The following is a 9,873-nucleotide window of genomic DNA, read 5'->3' as shown; positions in this document are numbered from 1 at the left end:
TACAACCATAATAAACAAACATGATGCACAGAAAAGGGAACAAATTTAATAATGACAATACTACTACTACTATTACTAATAATAATAGAAAAAGAAGAAGAAGAAGAAGATGATGAAAACAAGATGAAAAATACTTTAAATGAAATATGTAAATAAAATAAGTGTGTGGGGCAGCACGGTGTATGACAGGTTAGCACATGTGGCTCACAGCTCTGAGGACCCGGGTTCAAATCCGGCCTAGCCTGTGTGGAGTTTGCATGTGCAAACACGTGCCTGCATGGGTTTTCTCCGGGTACTCCGGTTTCCTCCCACATCCCAAAAACATGCACGGTAGGTAAACTGAAGACTCTAAATTGCTGGTACAGTATGTGTCAATGTGAGTGTGAATCGTGATTGGCCCGTGATTGGCTGGCGACCAGTTCAGGGTGTACCCTGCCTCTTGCCCAAAGTCAGCTGTAATAGGCTCTAGCATGCCTGCGACCCTTGTGAGGATAAGCGGTACAGAAAATGGATGGATGGTTAAATGAGTGGATTATTGACGAATAATTAAACTTAGAAAAAGGCAATGTATACGAAAAAAAAATAAAAATAAAATCAAGCCTAGGTGGTTATTGTCCCCTCGAGCAGTGTCAGGAATGGCTCCCACACTCTGGAGATGTAACTTCTAATATTTTTATTTTTGTCAAAGCGGATCTGTTCCATTTTTGCATAATGAATCGTTTCGTTTAGCCATCTCTTGAAACATGGTGCGTGCGGGGACTTCCAGTTTATTAATATTAATTTCTTTGCGGCAACTATGCCAATCTTGAGTGTCTGCTGCTGGTAAGAAGGAAGGGTCCTAGTCATGTCTGAACAACCAAATATCGGCAATTTAGAATCAAGTTGGATGTTTCTCTTGCATTTCTTAGAAAACTATTCAAATATTACCCAAATGTATTCAATGCAGAACAGAACCAAAATAAATGTGAACGTGAACCTGCTCCCAGTGCCCCCCTGGTTCCGCCGTCTCTGAGATTCAGTATGAAGTAACAAAGAACACGTTCTCATGTGCTCTCGTTCTCTCACTGTTGTCAGCAGCACTGTTTTCTCTGGAGCTGGATATTACACCATAGTTTCAGGAAAGCTCCAGAAGCCCAAGCGGTGTGCCTGCTGTGAGTGTGCCCGCGATCAGGATAAAAGATAAACACCTCGTCAGTCATGCCCCTAGTCTCTGATTGGTTGTTTTTCCTTGGGAGCGGTGGCTTCTTGCAAATCAACTCAGAGGCAGAAGATAGGGCCAGAAAAGGCCGATTTTTTTTTCACAAATATTACTCATCATTAACTACTGTGGGGTCATACTAACAGTTTTAACAAATATGACTTTTTTTTATTATATTTTTCTGCAAATGTCCCCTTTCTTTAAATCGGTTTTTAATTCCCAATGGGTGACACGGGTCACGTTACAGCACAGTCATGAGTGCCACTATGGCGCCGCCCCAGCCTATGTGACAACGGACGTATACCTGGGCCTTCGTGAATTGCATATACGGACAGCAGATTGTCACAGCGCCACCTCGCGTCGTGAGTCAACCTCAACTCTTCTTGCAGTGGTCACCACGCACACGCAAGTGGCCTCTGCATTCCGTTTAAGTGAAGGCTGTAATTGGTCGACGGTAACGCCCGTCATCCTTTGCCAGCCTAAACGCAATTTTGATTCGCCAGAGGAGAACCAATGGCGCTAGCGCTACTGCCATTGGTTGGAAAACTAGGTTAGTGGTCCGACAGGCATGACGGTGAAGAGAAACTGGGTCACTGATTGAAAATCGTTTATGTCACAGTTCTTTGGCTCTCTATAACACATTACCAAGTGGACGTCAATGGATAGTCAAATCCTACTGGAGCAAATGTAAGTATTAAATGGAAAGCAGCATGCGTCTCGTCTGTGTTGTATATCGGGGACTTTTCTGCTTCTCCTGGGTTCATCCATGATGTATGTCGTCGATGTTTTTTTCCAGCGTTGGGAAGGAAGGAGGGACATTAGCTCGCTGGCCAATTCTTGATAGTTAGCGTTCCGCGGCTAGTAGTGAAATGTTAATATGAGTCGACTGGACTCCATGTTCTTGTGGTGAAATTAATGGGAAACCAACCTTGGGTTGACCTTATGTTTTTATATCTAACCGTGTCTTTCAAGGCAGCTCCGGGATTTTAACTCCCCGGTCTGTCTGTTTGTTAAATGGTACAGTGTCCAATGCTAACGGTGTTCACCTGGTCGTTAGCGTTGGCTACCTAAAGCGAGGACACTGTCCATGTAAACAGGCCTTCGTGGGCAACTGGTGCATGGGTTGTACGACAGCATCCTTTCTTTCCCCGAAAACTTCAAGAGCCAACATGAGTTTTTCCCTTAGAGCACGCGGTGAGGTGTGGTGGCAGCCCACCCTTAACCCCCCAAAAGCCGCCATACGACAGGCTCGGATTTGCTCGTGAAAATGTCACTGGCTGTGAAAATGTGACGACGGGACCGGTTCTGCTCTCTGCAGATGTTCCCATACGATCTTCATCAATTCTGTGTCTGGGATGACACCAGATGTGTGTTTATTGCAGTATGGGATTTTAATAAAAGACTTCAGGGAGTCAGTCCATGCCTCGAGATGTTCACTTCAAGGGTTTTTATTTTCTAGTCGTCCACTTGAAGCCCTGATTAGATTTTTGTCAGATTGTCAGATTTGGACTCATACGCATTGCCTGGTAAATATTGATCGCATCGGACGCCGTGGACTCATTTCTAATGAGTTTGAACTAATTCCTTGAAGTCTGTTTAAAAAAGGAGCCTGGATCTAAGTTTTGTTGTTGAGTAGTATATATAGTATGAACCGTTTGTTTAAGAGGAAAGCGCTCTATTGTGAACTTGAGACTGCTGCTTTTTACTGATATAAAGATAGCAACCTTAATTTCAGTTCATCGGCGTTGCCACGAAAGCATTGTGATAAGAGCAATGCACCTGTGACTCAGCAGCACAGTACTGTCATTCTCCATGGTGATGTGAACCCCTCCAGGATGCAAATTTCAATCACTAACTGTGTAACAAATGTGCAAATTGTGGTCTCCAACTTACACTGGAAAAAAAATGGAAGCTGCCGAGAGCGTGACTCCATTCATTTATTATTGTATTTACACAGCAGGCATTCAATTTCTTTGTGATCTTTTGTGAAAAACTTGTCATTAATGTTTGTAAGATGGTTATAAAAATATCAACAGACTATTTGCAAAAGTTTGTGCTGCTTGTAGCTCATAAGATACACTTCACACTATTATACTGGTACGTCATGTGCTTCAGATATTTTTGTAAGCAAAACACCGGGTCACAGTTTTATTTGGGTCACGTTCAAGTTTATGTGCTAACAGTACACAGTGCCTGAAATCTCAACATGGTCCAAAAATTGTCTTGTTGAAGTTCAGACTTTTTTTTCCTTTTTTTTCTAATTTTAAATCATAGATTAGATGTCAAATTCATTTGAGCCAGACTTGGCAGTAATCTGCATTTAGAGGCAGAACAGGATTGGAAGATTACAGGAAACGCATACTACCAAACAAAACAAGTTAAAAGAGAGAGGCTCAATTCGATACCGTATTGTCACGACTATAGGGCGCACCGTATTAAACGGTGCAGTCTCAGTTACGGGGTCTATTTCTGTATTTAACACATACATAAGGCGCACCGTATTATTGGGTGCAGGCATGTTAAAACATACGCTATCTTAAAACATACCATAGCATGCATGCACACTAAAACAATGTTTTTAAAAAGGCAGCGGGAGCAAAACTGAGTTCGGTTGTACTTTAACAATTTAACAATGTACTCACGTTATTTTTTGATCAATCCTCATCCATAAATCCATCAAAGTCCTCATGTTCTGTTTCCGAAATGAACAGCTGGGCAAGTTCTCAATCAAACACGGCGGGTTCGAATCAGTCTGGTTGCCGTGCGAAAGCTCGAACAGTGCAAGCAGACACGTTAGCCCAAACATCCACAATCCATTCACAAATTGTGGGGTAACTCGCCCGGCGCTGCTTCCTAGTCTTAGTAAAGCTGTGTTCGCCATCTGTCATCCATGGCTCCCACGCCGCTCACTTCACTTTGAATGATCAATATATTCATCTTATTTACCAAACCTAGAATGAACATATTTGCAAGTAATAAAAGCTTTAAAGTCCTTCAAAAGTCACCCAAAAAATGCTTGTAAATTTGTCACAGAAAAGAGTCTTGTTAACAAGCCAGGCAATGAATGAATGCATTAATTAATTGAAAAAAGAAAAAAAGAATCGCACAGTATGTGAAATCAGACTTCAAAATGGTCAAGAATTTAGACATTTAGACAAGTGGTAATTCTACCTTATGGCCACTCTATGGAATAAGGGCGCTTGTTGTTTGTGTAGTGGCGGAGGGCCCCTAGGAAGTATTCACTTCAGCCCGCTGTCGTCACGACCCGAGTTGATATGGTGAAAAAGAGTTTTAAGCTATATTTCAACAATTCAATACTATATTGTTCTCAGTCTTTGTACGTTTTCATCACTTACCTTCAAACATTTCACGTATTTAGAAACAAAACTCAACAGTGACTTTGGTGGGGACTTTAATCTTTATTCTATTACAGAGTTCTGATAACGCTATATGACCTCGTTTTAATTTTGCAATAGTTTTGCTTCTCATTTATTGCTGATGGTTGAAGGATTTACATGAAATGCAGAAGCTGCTTCACAACATGGCCCTTACCATAATCACAATGGCTTTCTTTTCAGTTGGTCTCGGAAGTCTTGATCGATGAGTTCCTGTTATTTCATTTATTCACCTCATTTTTTGTTGCCCTGTATTTTAAAGTAGATGATATGTGAAGAAGTTGAGTCGCATGCTTCTCATGAGATATAAAGTAAAAATACACAGTAGCACCTACTGCATTTGGAACAGATGAACTTGATCAAGCAGCATATTGACTTTCAGCTACAGCACTATTTATGATTTTAAAATATTGTTAGAAATATTCATTGATTGGGTGGCACAGTGCACGACTGGTTAGCACATCTGCCTCACAGTTCTGTGGACCGGGGTTGTTCTCCCCGTGCCTGCGTGTGTTTTCTCCGAGTATTCCAGTTTCCTCCCACATCTCAAAAACATGCATTGTAGGTTGATTGAAGACTCTAAATTGCCCATAGTTGTGAATGTGAGTGAGAATGGTTGTTTATGTGTGCCCTGTGATTGGCTGGCGACCAGTTCAGGGTCTACCCCGCCTCTCACCCGAAGATAGCTGGGATAGGCTCCAGCACCCCCGTGAACCTAGTGAGGATAAGTGGTGCAGAAAATGGATGGATGGATATTCATTGATTAATTAAACAATGATAATTTAGTATTTACATATAGTTGGGTCTTAAAATATATCTTTAGTGAGCTTCCTATTTCCGTAAATGTGCCTGTAAGTGGGAGTAATACAGTGTACCGAGTTTTCACGACCATAGGGCGCACCGTATTAAAAGGCGCAGTCCCAGTTACGGGGTCTATTTCTGTATTTAACACATACATAAGGCGCACCGTATTATTGGGCGCAGGCATGGTAAAACATACGCTAGCTTAAAGCAAACGGTAGCATGCATGGACGCTAAAACAATGTTTTTAAAAAGGCAGCGGGAGCAAAACTGAGTTCGATTGTACTTTATTGAAGTATTTAACAATGTACTAACGTTATTTTCTTTATCAATCCTCATCCACAAATCCATCAAAGTCCTCAGCTTCTGTATCCGAAATGAACAGCTGGGCAAGTTCTCCATCAAACACGCCGGGGTCCCTCTCGTCATTGTCGGAGTCAGTCTCGTTGCCGGGGGGCTTTTCAGCAATGATGCCGGCTTTCGCGAAAGCTCGGACAACAGTCAAAGCAGATACCTTAGCCCAAGCATCCACAATCCATTCACATAGGGTGGCGTAACTCGCCCGGCGTTGCCTCCCAGTCTTAGTTGCACCGTTATTTTTTCACAATCATTGAGCTTTATTTTGTCAACTCAAATGGGACCGGATACACTCGTTACCGTGGCGACGACAAACGAGTGGATTGCGCCGACTTTGTATTATAAGGACAAAATGGGGAAAAACGTGTGTTGGTGGTCACCGGTGCTCAGGACAGGAGAGGACGTTCATTTAAGGCTTGCTTGAGGTATGTTCACATACTTTTAATACGATACGGCAAAAATGTCACAAAAAGTGGATACATTAATTACTGTATTTACTTCCTGCCACCTAATAATAGAAGACCATTCATTTGTTGTGTCTGTCACTATGCATCACTGGAATAAATAGATGAACAAAGATACATTATTTAGTGTAAATATAATTTTTTGAGCAATTAAGTGCACAACTATATACAGTAAATGAACAGGTCATTTAAATAGACACATTCCTCCATCTTGTGATCGGATCGGTGATCGGTTATTGTTTTTTAAAACAATAATAATAATACAAAGTTGATACGCTCCACTCGTTGTCGTCGCCACGGTAACGAGTGTATCTAGTCACATTTGAGTTGACAAGATAAAGCCCAATGATCATAAAAAAACGCTCCACTCGTCGTCGCCACGGTAACGAGTGTATCTAGTCACATTTGAGTTGACAAGATAAAGCCCAATGATCGTAAAAAACAGGATGCGGTGGTATTGGACTACAAGATTTTATTGCAGTAGTCTGACAGTGCAATCGTGAAAGAGCAAATTTCTCTCTTCGTCTGATCCGGCCATTACGTGTTGTCTGTTCCACACTGCCGACGTTTTCATTTTAAAAAAAAACAATTTTTTAATAACTTTATTGGCCGTCAGATATTTCCAATATTACGTCAAAAGACACGCGACAAGGCTAAAAATAAACTAGGTTTTGTTTTCAAATATACTGTGCACAATGGTGACGCGGAGTAAATCTCTTTTGCGGAGCCATTCAATGATGTCATTGATCGGCTCGGCGAATTATGACATTAAAGCCGATAAGCATAAGATGCTAAATATCGGCCGATACCAATATGCCCGATATAATCGGTGTAAAGTCTAATAAAAATATGAATCTTATAGAAAAGTGTGAATATCTGCTAAATTCCTATGGTTAACATTGTGTTCTTACCATCCATCCATCCATCCATTTTCTACTGCTTATCCGAGGTCAGGTCGCGGGGGCAGTAGCTTTAGCAGGGACGCCCAGACTTCCCTCTCCCCAGCCACTTCATCCAGCTCTTCCGGGGGGATCCCGAGGCATTCACAGGCCAGCCGAGAGAGATAGTCTCTCCAGCGTGTCCTGGGTCGTCCCCGGGGTCTCCTCCCCCTCCTTGAGCTGTCACCTTATTGTGGTGGAGGGTTCTGTGTGTCCCAATGATCCTAAGAGCTAATTTGTCTGGTGCTTTATACCCCTGGCAGGGTCACCCATGGCAAACAGGTCCTAGATGAGGGACCAGACAAACCACAGCTCCAAAAACCTCTATGAAGATAAAACATTCAGGGAGACATTTTCCCTTGCCCAGCTGACTGTTGTTTGTGCCTATGCACCAAACAGCAGTTCAGAGTACCCACCCTTTTTGGAGTCCTTAGAGGGGGTGCTGGAGAGCGCTCTGGTTGGGGACTTCAATGCTCACGGGGGAAATGACAGTGAAAAATTCAGGAAGACGTTTTCCCTTGCCCGGACGCGGGTCACCGGGGCCCCTCTCTGGAGCCAGGCCTGGAGGTGGGGCTCGAAGGCGAGCACCTGGTGGCCGGGCCTGGACCCATGGCGCCCGAAAGGGTGACGTGGGTCCCCCTTCTCATGGGCTCACCACCTGTGGGAGGGGCCATAGGGGTCGGGTGCTGTGTGAGCTGGGCGGTGGCCGAAGGCAGGGACCTTGTTCTTACCAATATTAAAAAATTGCCCAGCTGCCATCCTGCTGTAAACTGTACAATAAATTAGAGTCCCATAAATGCATTTGATAGCGATGCTGTGAAATTTATTATAACCATTCTTTTTGCATCTGGTGGTCATGTTTTAATGAAGTTGATCGATGGTGGGTGGGGGGGTTGTTCTTTGTGCCTGAACGTTTTTGTTCGTAAATAGGCTTGGTATAGGTTCTCCTAATGGGTTTAGACTGCGTAACAGGGAAATGAAACTGAATGGCATGTTGACTCACTGATTTTAGGAAAGAATAGATGTGGGATGGAAATTAAGGCTGGCTGGTTTAAGACCATTGAGCCCTGCTCATCCAGTTTTTACTCCAGTACTAGTACATTTCAGTGGCACTGTGGTTTTCTTCTTCCTGGCTAGATCCTTGTCCTAGTAAGACTCATCCAGCTAATCTTTAACTGTGAGTCTGATGCTTGTAGTTGTTGCTGCAATAGTACTGTTGAAGCTTTACATACTTAAACATTCTGATCACTATCCTTTTCATGTTTCCCCCTTCTGATCCCGAACATACATTGTTTCTTTACAATAGAGGGTTTATTCTCAACAATGTGCCATTTACGCTATGCATTACCGAGCAGCGGTAGGCCTTTTTTTGCAGGCATTGTAGTTTCCACTGATTCTTTTTTTGACCGAATGTTGACTGCAATTCAAAGACGGTTCTCTGTTTTACCACAACTGCCTGAAATATTCCATTATGGCCTAAATATTTTATGCAGTGTGTACTTCATAAAGGTAAGACATATTGGGGAAAAAGGCAGAACTGCACAAAAGTGTGGACACAAGGAGTTAACGATAATTTTCTTTTACTTTAAGTACATTTAAGTTTGAACGTATTTGATGATGCAGGATCAGGTGTAATTCAGAATTGAACCCACAACCTTCGAGATGGGAGTTGACGAGTTCTGAGTAGACTTTACACTGATCTGATAATTAGCATTTTATGCTGATCGGCTTTGTCATAATTCGCCGATCCGACGTCATTGATCGGCTCCGCAAAAGACATTTACTCCGTGTCGCCATTGTGTCAGTATATTTTAATTCAAAAGATAGTTTATTTTTAGCCTTGTCCTGTGTCTTTTGACGTACTACTGTAAATATCTGACAACCCAAAAAAAAAACCATGTCGGCGGTGTGGGACAGATAACACGTCTGAGACAGACAACATGTAATGCGTAAATCAGACTACAAGACAAATTTGGTCTTTCACAATTGCACCATGTCAGACTACTACAATAAAATCTTGTACTCCGATACCACCGCATCCCATCTTTTACGATCACTGGGCTTTATCTTGTCAACTCAAACGCAACCGGATACACTCGTCACCATGGCAACGACATCACAACGCGTGGATTATAAGAACAAAATGGGGAAAAAGGTGTGTTGGTGGTCACCAGTGCTTGGGAGATTACATTCATTTAAGGCTTGCTCAGGTATGTTCACGTACTTTCAATACGATATGGCTCGCAAGCGGGCAACAAAACGTTATTTAGCCTAGCAAGCTAGTGCTATCACTAACGGTTGTGCGTAAACATGCTGGCGTTCTGTTGAATCATGCTCAAAGGTTCGGTGTGTGTGAAGTAATTTAATTACAATAAAGTAATTCAACTACAGTAACGGTGGCCGACTGGTTAGAGCGTCAGTGAGGACCTGGGTTCAATCCCAGGCCCCGCCTGTGTGGAGTTTGCATGTTCTCCCCGTGCCTGTGTGGGTTTTCTCCGGGCACTCCGGTTTCCTCCCACATCCCCAAAACATGCATTAATTGGAGACTCTAAATTGCCCCTTAGGCATGACTGTGAGTGTGAATGGTTGTTTGTTTCTATGTGCCCTGCGATTGGCTGGCAACCAGTTCAGGGTGTACACCGCCTCCTGCCCGATGACAGCTGGGATAGGCTCCAGCACGCCCGCGACATGAACAAACAAAAATGTCACAAAAAGTAGAT

At 42.9% G+C, this 9,873-nt stretch overlaps 1 protein-coding gene across 2 annotated transcripts in view; it reads left to right on the top strand.

Moving 5' to 3' along the window:
• The first annotated feature begins 1,702 nt into the window (after positions 1 to 1,702).
• The window catches only part of LOC133477809 (basic helix-loop-helix ARNT-like protein 1), a 39,972-nt gene continuing 31,801 nt past the window's right edge, over positions 1,703 to 9,873 (top strand). The window contains exon 1 of one of the 2 annotated variants that reach the window (XM_061772981.1): positions 1,703 to 1,885. The gene's annotated coding sequence lies outside the window, so the exon portion shown is untranslated. The remainder of the gene's footprint in view (positions 1,886 to 9,873) is intronic. The other variant, XM_061772980.1, reaches the window with a different exon arrangement.

The sequence above is a fragment of the Phyllopteryx taeniolatus genome, chromosome 5 (genome assembly GCF_024500385.1).
Source record: "Phyllopteryx taeniolatus isolate TA_2022b chromosome 5, UOR_Ptae_1.2, whole genome shotgun sequence".
Taxonomy (NCBI): Eukaryota; Metazoa; Chordata; class Actinopteri; order Syngnathiformes; family Syngnathidae; genus Phyllopteryx; species Phyllopteryx taeniolatus.
Note: the sequence above shows the minus strand (reverse complement) of the source record. Positions and strands in the feature narration are given on the sequence as shown.